Source organism: Oncorhynchus kisutch, unplaced genomic scaffold (genome assembly GCF_002021735.2).
Source record: "Oncorhynchus kisutch isolate 150728-3 unplaced genomic scaffold, Okis_V2 Okis06b-Okis10b_hom, whole genome shotgun sequence".
NCBI classification, from domain to species: domain Eukaryota; kingdom Metazoa; phylum Chordata; class Actinopteri; order Salmoniformes; family Salmonidae; genus Oncorhynchus; species Oncorhynchus kisutch.
The window spans coordinates 3,145,763-3,165,201 of NW_022261983.1; positions in this window are offsets into that span (position 1 = coordinate 3,145,763).

A 19,439-nucleotide genomic window follows, 5' to 3' on the forward strand; every position below is an offset into this window, starting at 1 on the left:
TAGTAATGATGATATGCCATCCTTATTTTTAATAAGGAAAAGGCATTCATCTTTGTGGAATATTCTCTGCCCTCTACTGGTTTCTCCTTAGGGAATCCCCCCACATGTTCAATTCCTCTCTGACTCCATCCCATGTCTGTTGTAAGACTATGTAAGAGAAGAGCAACACAGATGGTAATACAATGCAGAAGCTTTTCTCAACGCTGAGACATTTTAGAAAGCGTGTTTGTTGTGAGTTATGCCGGCTACCTCTACCCAAAATCAGACAAAAAAAAACATTAAACCTTTCAATTACACAAAACCAGAGGCAGAGAGTAATTTTAAAGGCGTGGATAAAAAATCTGGATATGTCAGAAAATATATGTATTTTCTACAGTCCTTTGATCCTCGACTTAAGTGAAATCTTCTTTTTTGATTGAAGAGAAAGTTGATTTCCCAGAGTGCTTTGCCTGGTGGGTGAGGAGGAGGAAGCAGGGTTGTCTTGTCAGTTAGTCAGTTTGGGCCCTTGCAAACACATCACATTTCATCTGGACCTCTCCAGAAAGGGAGATTGAGGGATGCAGTTTTGTATAGGCTAGGCTTCCTTTTGCATGTCTATGAATGGAGACCAGTGGCGGCTGGTGACAGAAAAAGTTGAGGAGAATAATGGATGAAAATGATGACGTCTAAGCTTCCCTTTGCGATGTGTGTGAATGGAGACGTTTGGGAAAGTGAACCGTTCAGAATGCAAAACAACAGAAAGAAATGCAGTCGCTGGGTCCACAGAGATCCACCCAGCAGACCTGAATGTCATATCCATGCTGTGTCTTGTTGTAACATCAACTCCTGGATAATACATTCACACAACATGCTTCAATCTCTGCACAAGCAGCAATTTTCTTGAAGAACTAGTAACCGAGTTGTTAGTTGACATCCCTAGAGAGTCACACAATACATCTGCTTCGCTCTTCGTCAAGGATTTGAAGCCGTATTGTGGAAAACCAAGTGTTGAAAAACTGCAATGAATAAGCAACAAGGCCACTTCAGGTACAAAGCAAAAAATAAAATGTGGATCCCCGTTGAAAAAAGTCATATACCCCTCGTCTCACAAGGCCCAATATAGCAAGTGGGCTAACATTTCAGCAGTATCACACCGGCAGGTAGCCTATCATAATTGAGCTGAAAGAGAGGGAGAAATCACTATTCATCTCTCTATCAACCATGTTAGCAGTGGTCTGTTGTTTTACAAAGTGCTTGTCTTCAGCTTACCACTGAAGGCTGTGAAAAAGACACTCACTGAGGGTTTAAGCCGGCTAAGAAGTACTTATTTCTCTCTCTCTCTCTCTCTCTCTGAGGAGGAGGAGGAGGGGGGTCTTTTAGTTCAATTCAAAAGGCATTTATTGGCATGGGAAACGTGTTTACAATGCCAAAGCAAATGGAACAGACAATAAACAAAAGGGAAATAAGCAACGGAAACATTAGTAAACATTATGAAACATTAGGAAACATTAGGAAACATTAGGAAACATTAGGAAACATTAGGAAACATTAGGAAACATTAGGAAAAATTAGGAAACATTAGTAAACATTAGTAAACATTAGTAAACATTAGGAAACTTTAGGAAACTTTAGGAAACATTAGGAAACATTAGGAAACATTAGGAAACATTAGGAAACATTAGGAAACATTAGTAAACATGAGTAAACATGAGTAAACATTAGGAAACATTAGAAAACATTAGAAAACATTAGAAAACATTAGAAAACATTGGAAAACATTAGTAAACATTAGTAAACATTAGTAAACATTAGTAAACATTACACTAACAACATTTTTGAAAGGATATAGACATTTCAAATGTTATGTTATTGGCTAAATTCAGTGTTGTAACAATGTGCAAGTACTTTAAGTATGAAAGGGAGAATAAATAAACAGATGAATATTGGTTGTATTTACAACGTTGATGTGTTCCACTGGTTGGCCTTTTGTCATGGCAACGGGCCACACATCTTGCTGATGTGATGCCGCACTGCGGTATTTCACCTGATATGGGAGTTTGTCAATGTTTTATTAGTTTCAAATTCTGTGTGGGTCTGTGTGATCTGTGGGAAATATGTGTGTCTAATGTGGTCATCCATTTGGCAGATCAAGAAATGTAGCTCAGTTTGTGGGCAGTGTGCACATAGCCTGTCATCTCTCAAGAGCCAGGTCTGCCTTTGGCTGCCTCTCTCAATAGCAAGGCTAGGCTCACTGAGTCTGTCCGCAGTCAAGGATTTTCTTAATTTAGGGTCAGCCACAGTGGTCAGATATCTGCCACTGTGTACTCTCTGTTTACTGTAGGTCCAGATAGCATTCCAATCTGCTCAGTTCTTTGGTTGATTCTTTCCAGGTTGTCAAATAGTTATATTTTTGCTTTCTCATAACTTGGTTGGGTCAAAATGTGTTTCTGTCCTGGGGCTCTGTGGGGTCTGTTTGTGTTTATGAACAGAAGCCCAGAACCAGCTGGCTAAGGGGACTCTAGGTTCATCTCTCTGTAGGTGAGGGCTTTGTGGTGGAATGTGTGGACATTGCTTCCTTTTAGGAGGTTGTAGAGTTGAACAGGTCTTTTCTGGATGCTGATAACTAGCAGGGATAGTCATCATTCTGCTCTGCATACATTGTTTGGGGTTTTGCGTTGTTCACAAAGTATATTTTTGCAGAATTCTACATGCAGAATCTCAATTGTGTGTTTGTCCCTTTGTGTTAATTCTTGTTTGGTGAGTGGACCCAGACAATCACAACCATAGAGGGCAATGGGTTTGATAACTGATTGAAGTATTTTAACCAGACTGTAATTGGGATTTTGAGTTTTACGTTCCTTTTGATGGCATAGAAAGCCCTTCTTGTCTTGTCTCTTAGATCGTTCACAGTTCACAGGGTCTTATTCATTCATACTCAATTGGCCCAGCATCGTCCAGGTTTGGCCCGGGTAGGCCGTCATTGTAAAGAAGCATTTGATCTTCACTGGCTTGGCTAGTTAAATACATGTTCAATAAATAATAATAATGGTGCTGTGTATGTGTAGTTTGCGTGTGTAGTTTGCGTGTGTAGTGTGTAGTGTGTAGTGTGTAGTGTGTAGTGTGTAGTGTGTAGTGTGTAGTGTGTAGTGTGTTAGTGTGCGTGTGTAGTTTGCGTGTGTAGTGTGTAGTGTGCGTGTGTAGTTTGCGTGTGTAGTGTGTAGTGTGCGTGTGTAGTTTGCGTGTGTAGTTTGCATGTGTAGTGTGTAGTGTGCGTGTGTAGTTTGCGTGTGTAGTGTGTAGTGTGCGTGTGTAGTTTGCGTGTGTCGTTTGCGTGTGTAGTGTGTAGTGTGCGTGTGTAGTTTGCGTGTGTAGTGTGTAGTGTGCGTGTGTAGTTTGCGTGTGTAGTTTGCGTGTGTAGTGTGTAGTGTGCGTGTGTAGTTTGCGTGTGTAGTGTGTAGTGTGCGTGTGTAGTTTGCGTGTGTAGTTTGCGTGTGTAGTGTGTAGTGTGCGTGTGTAGTTTGCGTGTGTAGTGTGTAGTGTGCGTGTGTAGTTTGCGTGTGTAGTTTGCGTGTGTTTGTTGGTGGGGGACATATTTTATTCTATAATTTGCTCTGCTATCTAGCAGGGTTGGGTCTCAGCCAGAGACCCACACAGGAGCCAAAATACTGTTGAAATTCAACTCGGGTGGATAAATCTGGTTAATTATGAAAAGGTCTAATTTTAAACAACTTTCTTGTGCATTTTCACTCTTCCAGCTCAGATGGGTGGAACTGTTGAGTCAGGTCATGCCACTCAGATGGGTGGAACTGTTGAGTCAGGTTATGACACTCCGATGGGTGGAACTGTTGAGTCAGGTCATGCCACTCAGATGGGTGGAACTGTTGAGTCAGGTCATGCCACTCAGATGGGTGGAACTGTTGAGTCAGGTCATGCCACTCAGATGGGTGGAACTGTTGAGTCAGGTCATGCCACTCAGATGGGTGGAACTGTTGAGTCAGGTCATGCCACTCAGATGGGTGGAAGTGTTGAGTCAGGTCATGCCACTCAGATGGGTGGAACTGTTGAGTCAGGTCATGCCACTCAGATGGGTGGAACTGTTGAGTCAGGTCATGCCACTCAGATGGGTGGAACTGTTGAGTCAGGTCATGCCACTCAGATGGGTGGAACTGTTGAGTCAGGTCATGCCACTCAGATGGGTGGAAGTGTTGAGTCAGGTCATGCCACTCAGATGGGTGGAACTGTTGAGTCAGGTCATGCCACTCAGATGGGTGGAAGTGTTGAGTCAGGTCATGCCACTCCGATGGGTGGAACTGTTGAGTCAGGTCATGCCACTCAGATGGGTGGAACTGTTGAGTCAGGTCATGCCACTCAGATGGGTGGAACTGTTGAGTCAGGTCATGACACTCAGATGGGTGGAACTGTTGAGTCAGGTCATGCCACTCAGATGGGTGGAACTGTTGAGTCAGGTCATGCCACTCAGATGGGTGGAACTGTTGAGTCAGGTCATGCCACTCAGATGGGTGGAACTGTTGAGTCAGGTCATGACACTCAGATGGGTGGAACTGTTGAGTCAGGTCATGCCACTCAGATGGGTGGAACTGTTGAGTCAGGTCATGCCACTCAGATGGGTGGAACTGTTGAGTCAGGTCATGACACTCAGATGGGTGGAACTGTTGAGTCAGGTCATGCCACTCAGATGGGTGGAACTGTTGAGTCAGGTCATGCCACTCAGATGGGTGGAACTGTTGAGTCAGGTCATGACACTCAGATGGGTGGAACTGTTGAGTCAGGTCATGCCACTCAGATGGGTGGAACTGTTGAGTCAGGTCATGCCACTCCGATGGGTGGAACTGTTGAGTCAGGTCATGCCACTCAGATGGGTGGAACTGTTGAGTCAGGTCATGCCACTCAGATGGGTGGAACTGTTGAGTCAGGTCATGACACTCAGATGGGTGGAACTGTTGAGTCAGGTCATGCCACTCAGATGTGTGGAACTGTTGAGTCAGGTCATGCCACTCAGATGGGTGGAACTGTTGAGTCAGGTCATGACACTCAGATGGGTGGAACTGTTGAGTCAGGTCATGCCACTCAGATGGGTGGAACTGTTGAGTCAGGTCATGCCACTCAGATGGGTGGAACTGTTGAGTCAGGTCATGACACTCAGATGGGTGGAACTGTTGAGTCAGGTCATGCCACTCAGATGGGTGGAACTGTTGAGTCAGGTCATGCCACTCAGATGGGTGGAACTGTTGAGTCAGGTCATGCCACTCAGATGGGTGGAACTGTTGAGTCAGGTCATGCCACTCAGATGGGTGGAACTGTTGAGTCAGGTCATGCCACTCAGATGGGTGGAACTGTTGAGTCAGGTTATGACACTCAGATGGGTGGAACTGTTGAGTCAGGTCATGACACTCAGATGTCAGATGAGGAAGCAGGGGTATTGAAAATGTATGTGAGACTTCCCACCAATAATGTGTATGTCTACTATGTTATGCTACCACAGTACACACACCAGTGTATTGGGGTATGATTCAAATACCCATAGAAAGGGTCCATACACTAGACTGTGTTTGATCCAGTGAAGCATCTCTTAAAACTTTAAATTGACTTTGCAAAGATTTAACTGATGATTTCTCCCCCACTCTTTTCATACAAGATTGATCATGTTGAAACAGTTCCCCAAACACCTTTTGAATTTTAAAAATGTTTCCCAACATGACATCATCAAAATAAAGGTTAAATAAAAAATGCTTGAGATTTTTTCTTCCCCATTCACCGTCCAATCAGATATGCCACAGCTGGCCTGGTGTTCTACCTTCCCAGGGTCTCCAATGTCACCCAGCTCTTCTGCACTCTCTCAGTAGAAGCTCACATCCAAATCAAGACTGGCTGGTATGGGGCAGCAAGGGGAGCTGAACTGATGTCGCTCAGATTCCATTGAAATGACCTTGAGTGTCTCACGCTTTGGAAAAGTGACATGTCTAGTGTAGCAGGCCAGTGATTAGCACTCATTTATGATTTAGCTGATAGATTATTTTTTTAGGAAGGTTTTACTTGCACTGACTGTGGGATATGTGGTTGTCTTACCTCTCTTAGTTGAATGCCCTGACTGTGGGATATGTGGTTGTCTTACCTCTCTTAGTTGAATGCCCTGACTGTGGGATATGTGGTTGTCTTACCTCTCTTAGTTGAATGCCCTGACTGTGGGATATGTGGTTGTCTTACCTCTCTTAGTTGAATGCACTGACTGTGGGATATGTGGTTGTCTTACCTCTCTTAGTTGAATGCCCTGATTGTGGGATATGTGGTTGTCTTACCTCTCTTAGTTGAATGCCCTGACTGTGGGATATGTGGTTGTCTTACCTCTCTTAGTTGAATGCCCTGATTGTGGGATATGTGGTTGTCTTACCTCTCTTAGTTGAATGCCCTGACTGTGGGATATGTGGTTGTCTTACCTCTCTTAGTTGAATGCCCTGACTGTGGGATATGTGGTTGTCTTACCTCTCTTAGTTAAATGCCCTGACTGTGGGATATGTGGTTGTCTTACCTCTCTTAGTTAAATGCCCTGACTGTGGGATATGTGGTTGTCTTACCTCTCTTAGTTGAATGCCCTCACTGTAAATTGCTCTGGATAAGAGTGCCTGCTAAATGACCAAACCTAAATGTTAAATATTAATGTGAGAACCTCAGAGACCAGGAAGTAATTACAGTTTTTCTCAGTTGCTTTGGTGCATTTTTCACATCATCCCTGACATGTGCAACATAATAAGTGCATTTCTCAGAACAATTTGTACAAACTGCAATATACAATAGATATGTTTCTAAAGATAGTCAGTCACTAAAAATCCTTAGTCCTAATCCTTAATCCTATGATTATATCAGTCCCATTGAGTCATCGTTCACGAACAAGGTCGTCAAAATGTTTAGGCATGTTGTCAATGTAACTGTGTACTTTGACAGTATTACCTGATGTAAACTTAGGCTACAGTTTGGATGACAGTTACTGTACTGAAAAAGCACAAGGCTGCACTTCTATGGCATATATCAATTTCAACAGTACTATTTACATATTACTGTATGTGGGGTATGGATTGAAAGAGACTGGACAGGTAATACTGTCAAAGTACACAGTTACATTGACAACATGCCTAAACATTTTGACGACCTTGTTCGTGAACGATGACTCAATGGGACTGATATAATCATTGGCATGAATATTTACTTTTGAGAGACGTACTAAGGATTTTTAGTGACTGACTAGCTTTAGAAACATATCTATTGTATATTGCAGTTTGTACAAATTGTTCTGAGAAATGCACTTATTATTTTGCACATGTCAGGGATGATGTGAAAAATGCACCAAAGCAACTGAGAAAAACTGTAATTACTTCCTGGTCTCTGAGGTTCTCACATTAATATTTAACATTTAGGGGAAAAAAAAGGAAAAAAAGGAAATGAGAAAGAAACACAGGAAACCCCCCCTAAGGCACAACTTTGCCCGCAGCACTGTTGTGCTGTCTCTACACATCCAGACGTTCCTGTCTGTCGGCCCACATATTCTCATCCACATCACACCGGATATTTTCCCTTCCAATGCAACGTGGAAAGAATCTTTTGGAATGCTTTATCCATCCTCTGCAGGCGTCTACTGTGATGTCCTCACATGCTGCATCCATTGCAGCCAGCAGGGTCATCTGTGTGTGTGGCTGACGATCGTACACCTTCCACCTCCATGCTGAAAATAACTCCTCAATCGGGTTAAGGAATGGTGAATAAGGTGGGAGGAATTCTATGAGCATCCTCGGGTGAGTCACAAACCATTCCCTTATGATGTTTGATCGATGGAAACTCACATTATCACAAATGACCACATACTTTAGCAAATCCTCTCTAAACAGACCCCTCTCATCATTAGGGATGAGAACTCTGTAGAGAGTCTCTAAAAAGTTGAGTAGATGCTGGGTGTTGTATGGCCCTATAAGGGGGATATGGGTTAGGACACCATGCTCCGAAATAGCAGCACACATGGTGATATTTCCTCCCCGTTGGCCTGGCAAATCCACAGTAGCTCTGTGACCGATGATATTCCGACCCCGCCTTCTGCATTTGGTCAGGTTGAAGCCAGCCTCGTCCACGTATACAAAGTTGTGAGAGGGTTCACTTGATTCCAACTCCATTATACACTATATCCCAGAGCACACAGTTGAATTTGTTTTGGTAAGGAAGAGTGACATAAAATGTACACATATTGCATGTTCCTTCCACAGCAATGGAAATGTGTGCAGTTTATGCTTACTGTACTATCACTATAAAATGTTGCTGTAAAGTAGTTACATAGATATATGTTTTACCTGTACATACTGGTGCCGTAGCTCCTTAACTCTGTCCTCATTCCTTTGGAATGGTACACGGTACAGCTGTTTCATACTCCTCTGGTTTCTATGCAGCACCCTGTCGATGGTTGAGATGCTAACCGTACGGATGTTTTCAAAGACATCGTTGTCTTCTATAATGGTCCTTTGTATTTCCCTGAGTCTCATGGCATTGTTTGCTCGGACCATGGTGCAAATAGCCTCCTCCTGTTGAGGTGTGAAAAGGCGTCCTCTGCCACCGGTTTGAGGTAATCTTGCAGTCCTATGTGGGGAAAAATGCAGTGATGCATCGCACACTTTCACACAAACTATGCGAACACACATTTTACTGTAAAACATACAGGTGGGTGCATGTAAGGTGCAGTATGTATCTGTATAGAGTATATTTCTGTATGCTGTGAAATACAAGTGGACTACTGTAATATGAAGCATTGTAGGAAGTATACGGTATACTGCTTATATACAGTAACAGTGCACTGTACATTGGTGGACATACCTGTTCTCTCTTCGAAACGTTTGAACTATTGAGGACACGGTTGATCTCCCAATATTCGGCTGCACCCTTCGACCCGCCTCAGCCATTGTAAGGCCATGATTGACAACATGGTCTACAATAGTGGCCCTTATGTCATCAGATATGCGCCTATGTCCTCTTCTGCCTCTTCCTCTGTTTTGCCTTCCACCACACATCCTTGCTCCTCTTCTTCCTCCTCTTGGCTGTTGACCCTGTTCGTTTCCTGGTCCATCCATTATTGGAAAATTGCAACTCTGTGTTGTGGTCTGTCTATATATGCTTGCCAGTTGATTCTTCATGAGATGCACCTTTGAGCAATTTAGACAACTGGTTGATTGTTGGTTGAACTAACACTTTACATTCCTTCATGAGTGAGGGTCAATTTCACCTGCACGATTCATCAATTCACGTTTTTGTACAAAAGGTCTAATAGAAATGTGTAAAACTATGCTTGACAGTTTATGACAAATAGTTCAACAATTGTGCATGTAATGGCTTATGCAAGGAACTAATGCCTAGATGTTTTGAGGGGTAAGACTATTCAACAGAGAACCATCTACTATATTTTGATCAACATGACATGAGCAATTGATAATGTGGAAAAAAGCTGACACTTGTACATTATCAATTGCAATTTGTTCAAAGGAATAAGAAATTGCTTTAATGATGTGCACAAGTGACTAGATGATTTGGAATTTGTACAAGTAGTATCAAGATTTGCACTTTTGATCTAAGAAATGCACCAAATCGACTGAGAAAAACTGTAACCACAGATCTAGGATCAGATGACCCTATCCTAAATCCTAACCTGCTAACCTGAAAGAGGTCTTTGGAGAGCAGTGAGCCATCATCGGCTTCTCTTCTCAGTAACTGAAACCAATTGTTTAAAATAGGCATGCTGTTCTCCAATTGATTTCTGTATTCTATTGATCTGTATTGAGTTTTGAATCCTTGTATTGTAATGATAACTGTGAAGAGAACAAGCTACGAGTCTATCTAATCCACACTTTGCAGATAGATAAAGTTTTGTATGTTCTTTTGCATAGTGGGCTATGGATAGTTCCCTTGTGGACAGAAGAAAGAGAGGTTGCTGAAAGATTCATATAGAACGCTCGCTCAACAGGCGTTTCCATAGCAACGCTTCAGTCTCGTTGAGCAGAAGAAAAAAAGAAGGCCTTAACTCAGACCTAGATTGACTGGCTCAAACTCACTTTGATTTCTGCCCTTCTCTCTCACTGTCTCTCTCTCTCTCTCTCCTTCTCTCTCACTGTCTCTCTCTCTCTCTCCTTCTCTCTCACTGTCTCTCTCTCTCTCTCTCCTTCTCTCTCACTGTCTCTCTCACTGTCTCTCTCTCTCTCTCCTTCTCTCTCACTGTCTCTCTCTCTCTCTCCTTCTCTCTCACTGTCTCTCTCACTGTCTCTCTCTCTCTCTCTCCTTCTCTCTCACTGTCTCTCTCTCTCTCTCTCTCTCTCTCTCCTTCTCTCTCACTGTCTCTCTCACTGTCTCTCTCTCTCTCTCTCCTTCTCTCTCACTGTCTCTCTCTCTCTCTCCTTCTCTCTCACTGTCTCTCTCACTGTCTCTCTCTCTCTCTCTCCTTCTCTCTCTCCTTCTCTCTCACTCACTCTCTCTCTCTCTCTCTCTCTCTCTCTCTCACTCTCCTTCTCTCTCTCCTTCTCTCTCACTGTCTCTCTCTCTCTCTCTCTCTCCTTCTCTCTCTCTCTCTCACTCTCCTTCTCTCTCACTGTCTCTCTCTCTCTCTCTCTCTCTCTCTCTCCTTCTCTCTCTCTCTCTCACTCTCCTTCTCTCTCTCCTTCTCTCTCACTGTCTCTCTCTCTCTCCTTCTCTCTCTCTCACTCTCCTTCTCTCTCTCCTTCTCTCTCACTGTCTCTCTCTCTCTCTCTCTCTCTCTCTCTCCCTCTCTCTCTCTCTTTCTCTCTCCTCTCTCTCCCACTCCCTTTTTTAAAGTTCTTCATGGATTTATCTGATGTATCTGATACTTAGCATTTCATAATAAACACTTTATTTCATTTTTTACCACTGATGTCCTTTTGATCCTTTACATAACTCACAATGCATTGGAATTCTCAAGCATACTGACAACACAGCACTTCGATGTCAAACACACACACACACACACACACACACACACACACACACACACACACACACACACACACACACACACACACACACACACACACACACACACACACACACACACACACACAACATATATTACTATTCTGTAAAAATAGAAAACTTTTCCATGAATGGGATGCCGCTAAGCCAAGTTGTTGGTTTATACAATCACCCAAAACGTCATTAGAGGAAACAGTCTAGAGAATGAAAGGCCTGAGGCTGGGAGAAGTGAAAATCAGCCTCTATGTAAACCTACCATTTCTTTATGACCCTGAATCACAGTCACACATGGCACTATTTCATCAATTCCACTAACCACTATTCAATCAATTCCACTAACCACTATTCAATCAATTCCACTAACCACTATTCAATCAATTCCACTAACCACTATTCAATCAATTCCACTAACCACTATTCAATCAATTCCACTAACCACTATTCAATCAATTCCACTAACCACTATTCAATCAATTCCACTAACCACTATTCAATCAATTCCACTAACCAGGTTTCAAGGATTCATAGAAAAACATATTCTTACAGTGCAGCAAAGACACACATTCAGATGGAAGACAGACAGACACACATTCAGATGGAAGACAGACAGACAGGCACACATTCAGATGGAAGACAGACAGACAGACACACATTCAGATGGAAGACAGACAGACAGACACACATTCAGATGGAAGACTGACAGACAGACAGACAGACATTCAGATGGAAGACAGACAGACAGACATTCAGATGGAAGACTGACAGACAGACACACATTCAGATGGAAGACAGACAGACAGACACACATTCAGATGGAAGACAGACAGACAGACACACATTCAGATGGAAGACAGACAGACAGACACACATTCAGATGGAAGACAGACAGACAGACACACATTCAGATGGAAGACAGACAGACAGACACACATTCAGATGGAAGACAGAAGACAGACACACATTCAGATGGAAGACAGACAGACAGACACACATTCAGATGGAAGACAGACAGACAGACACACATTCAGATGGAAGACAGACAGACAGACACACATTCAGATGGAAGACAGACAGACAGACACACATTCAGACGGAAGACAGACAGACAGACACACATTCAGACGGAAGACAGACAGACAGACACACATTCAGATGGAAGACAGACAGACAGACACACATTCAGATGGAAGACAGACAGACAGACACACATTCAGATGGAAGACAGACAGACAGACACACATTCAGATGGAAGACAAACAGACAGACACACATTCAGATGGAAGACAGACAGACAGACACACATTCAGATGGAAGACAAACAGACAGACAGACAGACACACATTCAGATGGAAGACAGACAGACAGACACACATTCAGATGGAAGACAGACAGACACACATTCAGATGGAAGACAAACAGACAGACACACATTCAGATGGAAGACAGACAGACAGACACACATTCAGATGGAAGACAAACAGACAGACAGACAGACACACATTCAGATGGAAGACAGACAGACAGACACACATTCAGATGGAAGACAAACAGACAGACACACATTCAGATGGAAGACAGACAGACAGACACACATTCAGATGGAAGACAGACAGACAGACACACATTCAGATGGAAGACAGACAGACAGACACACATTCAGATGGAAGACAAACAGACAGACACACATTCAGATGGAAGACAGACAGACAGACACACATTCAGATGGAAGACAGACAGACAGACAGACAGACAGACAGACAGACAGACAGACAGACAGACAGACAGACAGACAGACACACATTCAGATGGAAGACAGACAGACACACATTCAGATGGAAAGACAGACAGACAGACATTCAGATGGAAGACAGACAGACACACATTCAGATGGAAAGACAGACAGACAGACATTCAGATGGAAGACAGACAGACACACATTCAGATGGAAGACAGACAGACACACATTCAGATGGAAGACAGACAGACAGACACACATTCAGATGGAAGACAGACAGACAGACACACATTCAGATGGAAGACAGACAGACAGACAGACAGACACACATTCAGATGGAAGACTGACAGACACACATTCAGATGGAAGACTGACAGACACACATTCAGATGGAAAGACAGACAGACACACATTCAGATGGAAGACAGACAGACACACATTCAGATGGAAAGACAGACAGACACACATTCAGATGGAAGACTGACAGACACACATTCAGATGGAAAGACAGACAGACAGACACACATTCAGATGGAAGACAGACAGACACACATTCAGATGGAAAGACAGACAGACACACATTCAGATGGAAAGACAGACAGACAGACACACATTCAGATGGAAAGACAGACAGACACACATTCAGATGGAAGACTGACAGACACACATTCAGATGGAAAGACAGACAGACACACATTCAGATGGAAGACAGACAGACAGACACACATTCAGATGGAAAGACAGACAGACAGACACACATTCAGATGGAAAGACAGACAGACACACATTCAGATGGAAGACTGACAGACACACATTCAGATGGAAAGACAGAGAGACAGACACACATTCAGATGGAAGACAGACAGACAGACACACATTCAGATGGAAAGACAGACAGACACACATTCAGATGGAAAGACAGACAGACAGACACACATTCAGATGGAAAGACAGGCAGACACACATTCAGATGGAAAGACAGACAGACAGACACACATTCAGATGGAAAGACAGACAGACACACATTCAGATGGAAGACTGACAGACACACATTCAGATGGAAAGACAGACAGACAGACACACATTCAGATGGAAGACAGACAGACACACATTCAGATGGAAAGACAGACAGACACACATTCAGATGGAAAGACAGACAGACAGACACACATTCAGATGGAAGACAGACAGACAGACACACATTCAGATGGAAAGACAGACAGACAGACACACATTCAGATGGAAGACAGACAGACAGACACACATTCAGATGGAAGACAGACAGACAGACACACATTCAGATGGAAAGACAGACAGACAGACACACATTCAGATGGAAAGACAGACAGACAGACACACATGCAGATGGAAAGACAGACAGACAGACACACATTCAGATGGAAAGACAGACAGACAGACACACATTCAGATGGAAAGACAGACAGACAGACAGACACACATGCAGATGGAAAGACAGACAGACAGACACACATTCAGATGGAAAGACAGACAGACAGACACACATTCAGATGGAAAGACAGACAGACAGACACACATTCAGACGGAAAGACAGACAGACAGATTGATAGATAGATAGATAGATAGATAGATAGATAGATAGATAGAATCTGGCAGTTCGATGGACAAATCTGTGTTTGACAGATGACAGGAGAACACTACCTGCCCCAATACATAGTGCCAACTGTAAAGTTTGGTGGAGGAGGAATAATGGTCTGGGGCTGTTTTTCATGGTTCAGGCTCCTTAGTTCCAGTGAAGGCTCTTTCCTGTTTCAGCATGACAATGTCCCTGTGCACAAGACAAGGACCATACAGAAATGGTTTGTCGAGATCAGTGTGGAAGAACTTGACTGGCCTCTACAGAGTCCTGACCTCAACCCCATCGAACACCTTTGGGTTGAATTGGATGCCGACGGCGAGCATGGCTTAATCGCCCCACAATCAGTGCCCGGCCTCACTAATGCTCTTGTGGCTGAATGGAAGCAAGTCCCTGCAGCATTGTTCCAACATCTATTGGAAAGCCTTCCCAGAAGAGTGGAGGTTGTTATCACAGCAAAGGGCGGACCAACTCCATGTTAATACCCATGATTTTGGAATGAGATGTTCGACATGCAGGTCTCCACATACTTTTGGTCATGTAGTCTATGTACAGTACCAGTCAAAAGTTTGGACACACCAAACCTGTTTTGAGTATTTTCCAAACTTTTTATAGTCCCGTACCCCTTCAAACATTCAACCTCTAGCTGCGTACCCCCTCTAGCACCAGGGTCAGCTGTACCCCCTCTAGCACCAGGGTCAGCTCACTCTCAAATGTTGTTTTTTGCCATCGTTGTAAGCCTGCAACACACACACTCTATACAATACATTTATTAAACATGAGAATGAGTGTGAGTTTTTGATGAACAAATAAAGTTGTATATGTAAGATGGCTAAATAAAGAGCAAAATGATTGATTATTATCATATTGTGCCCTGCTCAAATTGTGAATAACTCACCACAGGTTAATGAGAAGGGTATGCTTGAAAGGATGCACATAACTCTGCAATGTTGGGTTGTATTGGAGAGAGTCTCAGTCTTAAATCATTTTCCACACACAGTCTGTGCCTGTATTTAGTTTTCATGCTAGTGAGGGCTGAGAATCCACTCTCACATAGATACGTGGTTGAAAAGGGCATTAGTGTCTTAACAGCGCAATTTGCCAAGGCAGGAAATCTGGCAGTGGCTTCTGAATAAATTCAATTTTCACACAACCGCTTGTTGCAATTTCGATGAGGCTCTCTTGTTCAGATATCGGTAAGTGGACTGTAGGCAGGGCATGAAAGGGATAACGAATCCAGTTGTTTGTGTTGTCAAGTACTTTATAAAATCCTCTTCGGTTGTCCTGGTTTCCAGTGATTTGCAGAAGAGGATGTCTTCCTTAATTGACCCCCCATAAACATAACAGATATATACCAGGAGCTGTACCTGTCCCGCCACGTCTGTTGACTCATCCAGCTGTAACGCATGTAATTCACTGGCTTGTATGCGAAGCAGTAATTGTTTCCACACATCTCCTGCCATGTCACTGATGCGTCGTGAAACAGTGTTGTTTGATGAAGGCATTTTATGTATATTTCTTTTAGGCCTTTTCCCCCAGCATTGTCCCAGCAATATCCGCGGCAGCATGAAGAATGAAGTCCTCCACAATAGTTTGGGGCTTGCCTGTCCTAGCCACCCGGTAGCTCACCATATAAGACGCTTCTAGCCCCTTCTTATTAATGGTATCTGTTGCTTTCTACTTAATCATAAAATGTCAATTGGAAAGAGGGGAGAATATGCTCTTAATGATGCATTAACTGAGCACTAACACTGTGTGATGTGAACAGAAGAAATGATGCGTCTGTCATTGCACATCTTGAGAAGAGTAGGACTACGCTGCCCTCTGCTGACAGAGAGAGGAGAACACAGATGGGTGTCCTTTCAGATGGGTGTCCTTTCAGATGGGTGTCCTTTCAGATGGGTGTCCTTTCAGATGGGTGTCCTTTCACAGCATCCCATTGCTGATTATTTCCTGCTTGCTTTATTTCAAATATGTTTCAATTTACTTTACACATATTTCATTTCAATAAAATGCCATCAATGAAACGTGTTCATGTGCACATTAAATAAGATTTTCTAAGTAAATAAATGGGGAGTTTTTTTGGGGACATTGAATGAGACCCAGATGTAAAACTGAACATCTGGACAGAGAGGGTCCAAAAATGTTCTATGCCAAATATAAACGACATGACACAAGCAAAACATAGTTATTCTGATATTATTTAGTGTAAACATGTGCCAGTTAGGTTGGGATTGCTTTCATAAAATTTATTCAGATCCTGCTATGAAAAATGCGAATTAATTTGACCTTTAATGCATTTTCTAAAGTAGCCAGATAGAGTACATACAGTAGGCCTATAAACGTTTGTCAAAATTCCTATATTGATTTCTAAAAAAATTGAAATTAATTGCTTTAATTTTCATAATCTGCAGATATGTCACCACAAATAATAGGATTATGTCGAGTATTGATTTATTTTTCATAATCAGCAGAGACGTCACTACAATAATAGGATTATGCAGAGTATTGATTTGCCATTTATTATCACCATGTAATAGTTTCTTTACTCCCAGCCAGCAAAATAAAATACAATTTACAATATAGTTATGCTCACACACAGGAGGTATGCAGCAAGCAGTTTTAAAGGTCATTTCATTCTCCAGGGGGTAATAATCAGATCCATTTTCTCTGTCAATTATATCCCTGTCTGTCTTTGTCGCTCAATCTCGCCCACTATAGTGTGTACACGTGCACACACATTCAACGTGCGCGCCTGGCTTGCATACATTTGAACCGAAACCCACCCAGTAGACCACACACCCAGTAGACCACCCACCCAGTAGACCACCCACCCAGTAGACCACACACCCAGTAGACCACCCACCCAGTAGACCACCCACCCAGTAGACCACACACCCAGTAGACCACCCACCCAGTAGACCACACACCCAGTAGACCACACACTGGCTGATCATTTCGGAAGACTACAGACAGGCATATCCATTCCCCATACATTTGAACCGAAACCCACCCAGTAGACCACCCACCCAGTAGACCACCCACCCAGTAGACCACCCACCCAGTAGACTACCCACCCAGTAGACCACCCACCCAGTAGACCACCCACCCAGTAGACCACCCACCCAGTAGACCACACACTGGCTGATCATTTCGTAAGATTACAGACAGGCATATCCCAAACTTTTAACTTCACGTGTGAACTGTTTCTCATGATTTGGAATTCCCCCTTCCACTGTTTGTAATTAATAACCCGCTAGAGCCGATTTCTGCAGCCCCACGATACAGCCGATCTGCCAACTTCTGTCTGTAGCCTCCCAAGTATGTAGATATATATATTGTATGGAGATGGTTTTGTGACAAAAATAAGGGTTTAAATACATGTAAAAAGATAGTTTATTGATCTAACTTATATCTCTCAGATGTAGGACTGACACTTCAGAACAAACTTCCTTTACATTTATTGGGGGGACTATCTGTTGTTCCATGTAATGAATCTGTTATTCAATGTTTGTATGGGCTAATAACAGTAAGGCCCAATTCAATGTTTGTATGGGCTAATAACAGTAAGGCCCAATTCACCGTTTGTATGGGCTAATAACAGTAAGGCCCAATTCACCGTTGTATGGGCTAATAACAGTAAGGCCCAATTCACCGTTTGTATGGGCTAATAACAGTAAGGCCCAATTCACAGTTTGTATGGGCTAATAACAGTAAGGCCCAATTCACCGTTTGTATGGGTGTAATAACAGTAAGGCCCAATTCACCGTTTGTATGGGCTAATAACAGTAAGGCCCAATTCACCGTTTGTATGGGTGTAATAACAGTAAGGCCCAATTCACCGTTTGTATGGGCTAATAACAGTAAGGCCCAATTCACCGTTTGTATGGGCTAATAACAGTAAGGCCCAATTCACCGTTTGTATGGGCTAATAACAGTAAGGCCCAATTCACCGTTTGTATGGGCTAATAACAGTAAGGCCCAATTCACCGTTTGTATGGGCTAATAACAGTAAGGCCCAATTCACCGTTTGTATGGGCTAATAACAGTAAGGCCCAATTCACCGTTTGTATGGGCTAATAACAGTAAGGCCCAATTCACCGTTTGTATGGGTGTAATAACAGTAAGGCCCAATTCACCGTTTGTATGGGTGTAATAACAGTAAGGCCCAATTCACCGTTTGTATGGGTGTAATAACAGTAAGGCCCAATTCAATGTTTGTATGGGTGTAATAACAGTAAGGCCCAATTCACCGTTTGTATGGGTGTAATAACAGTAAGGCCCAATTCAATGTTTGTATGGGTGTAATAACAGTAAGGCCCAATTCACCGTTTGTATGGGCTAATAACAGTAAGGCCCAATTCACCGTTTGTATGGGCTAATAACAGTAAGGCCCAATTCACCGTTTGTATGGGCTAATAACAGTAAGGCCCAATTCACCGTTTGTATGGGCTAATAACAGTAAGGCCCAATTCACCGTTTGTATGGGCTAATAACAGTAAGGCCCAATTCACCGTTTGTATGGGCTAATAACAGTAAGGCCCAATTCACCGTTTGTATGGGCTAATAACAGTAAGGCCCAATTCACCGTTTGTATGGGCTAATAACAGTAAGGCCCAATTCACCGTTTGTATGGGCTAATAACAGTAAGGCCCAATTCACCGTTTGTATGGGCTAATAACAGTAAGGCCCAATTCACCGTTTGTATGGGCTAATAACAGTAAGGCCCAATTCACCGTTTGTATGGGCTAATAACAGTAAGGCCCAATTCACCGTTTGTATGGGCTAATAACAGTAAGGCCCAATTCACCGTTTGTATGGGCTAATAACAGTAAGGCCCAATTCACCGTTTGTATGGGCTAATAACAGTAAGGCCCAATTCACCGTTTGTATGGGCTAATAACAGTAAGGCCCAATTCACCGTTTGTATGGGCTAATAACAGTAAGGCCCAATTCACCGTTTGTATGGGCTAATAACAGTAAGGCCCAATTCACCGTTTGTATGGGCTAATAACAGTAAGGCCCAATTCACCGTTTGTATGGGCTAATAACAGTAAGGCCCAATTCACCGTTTGTATGGGCTAA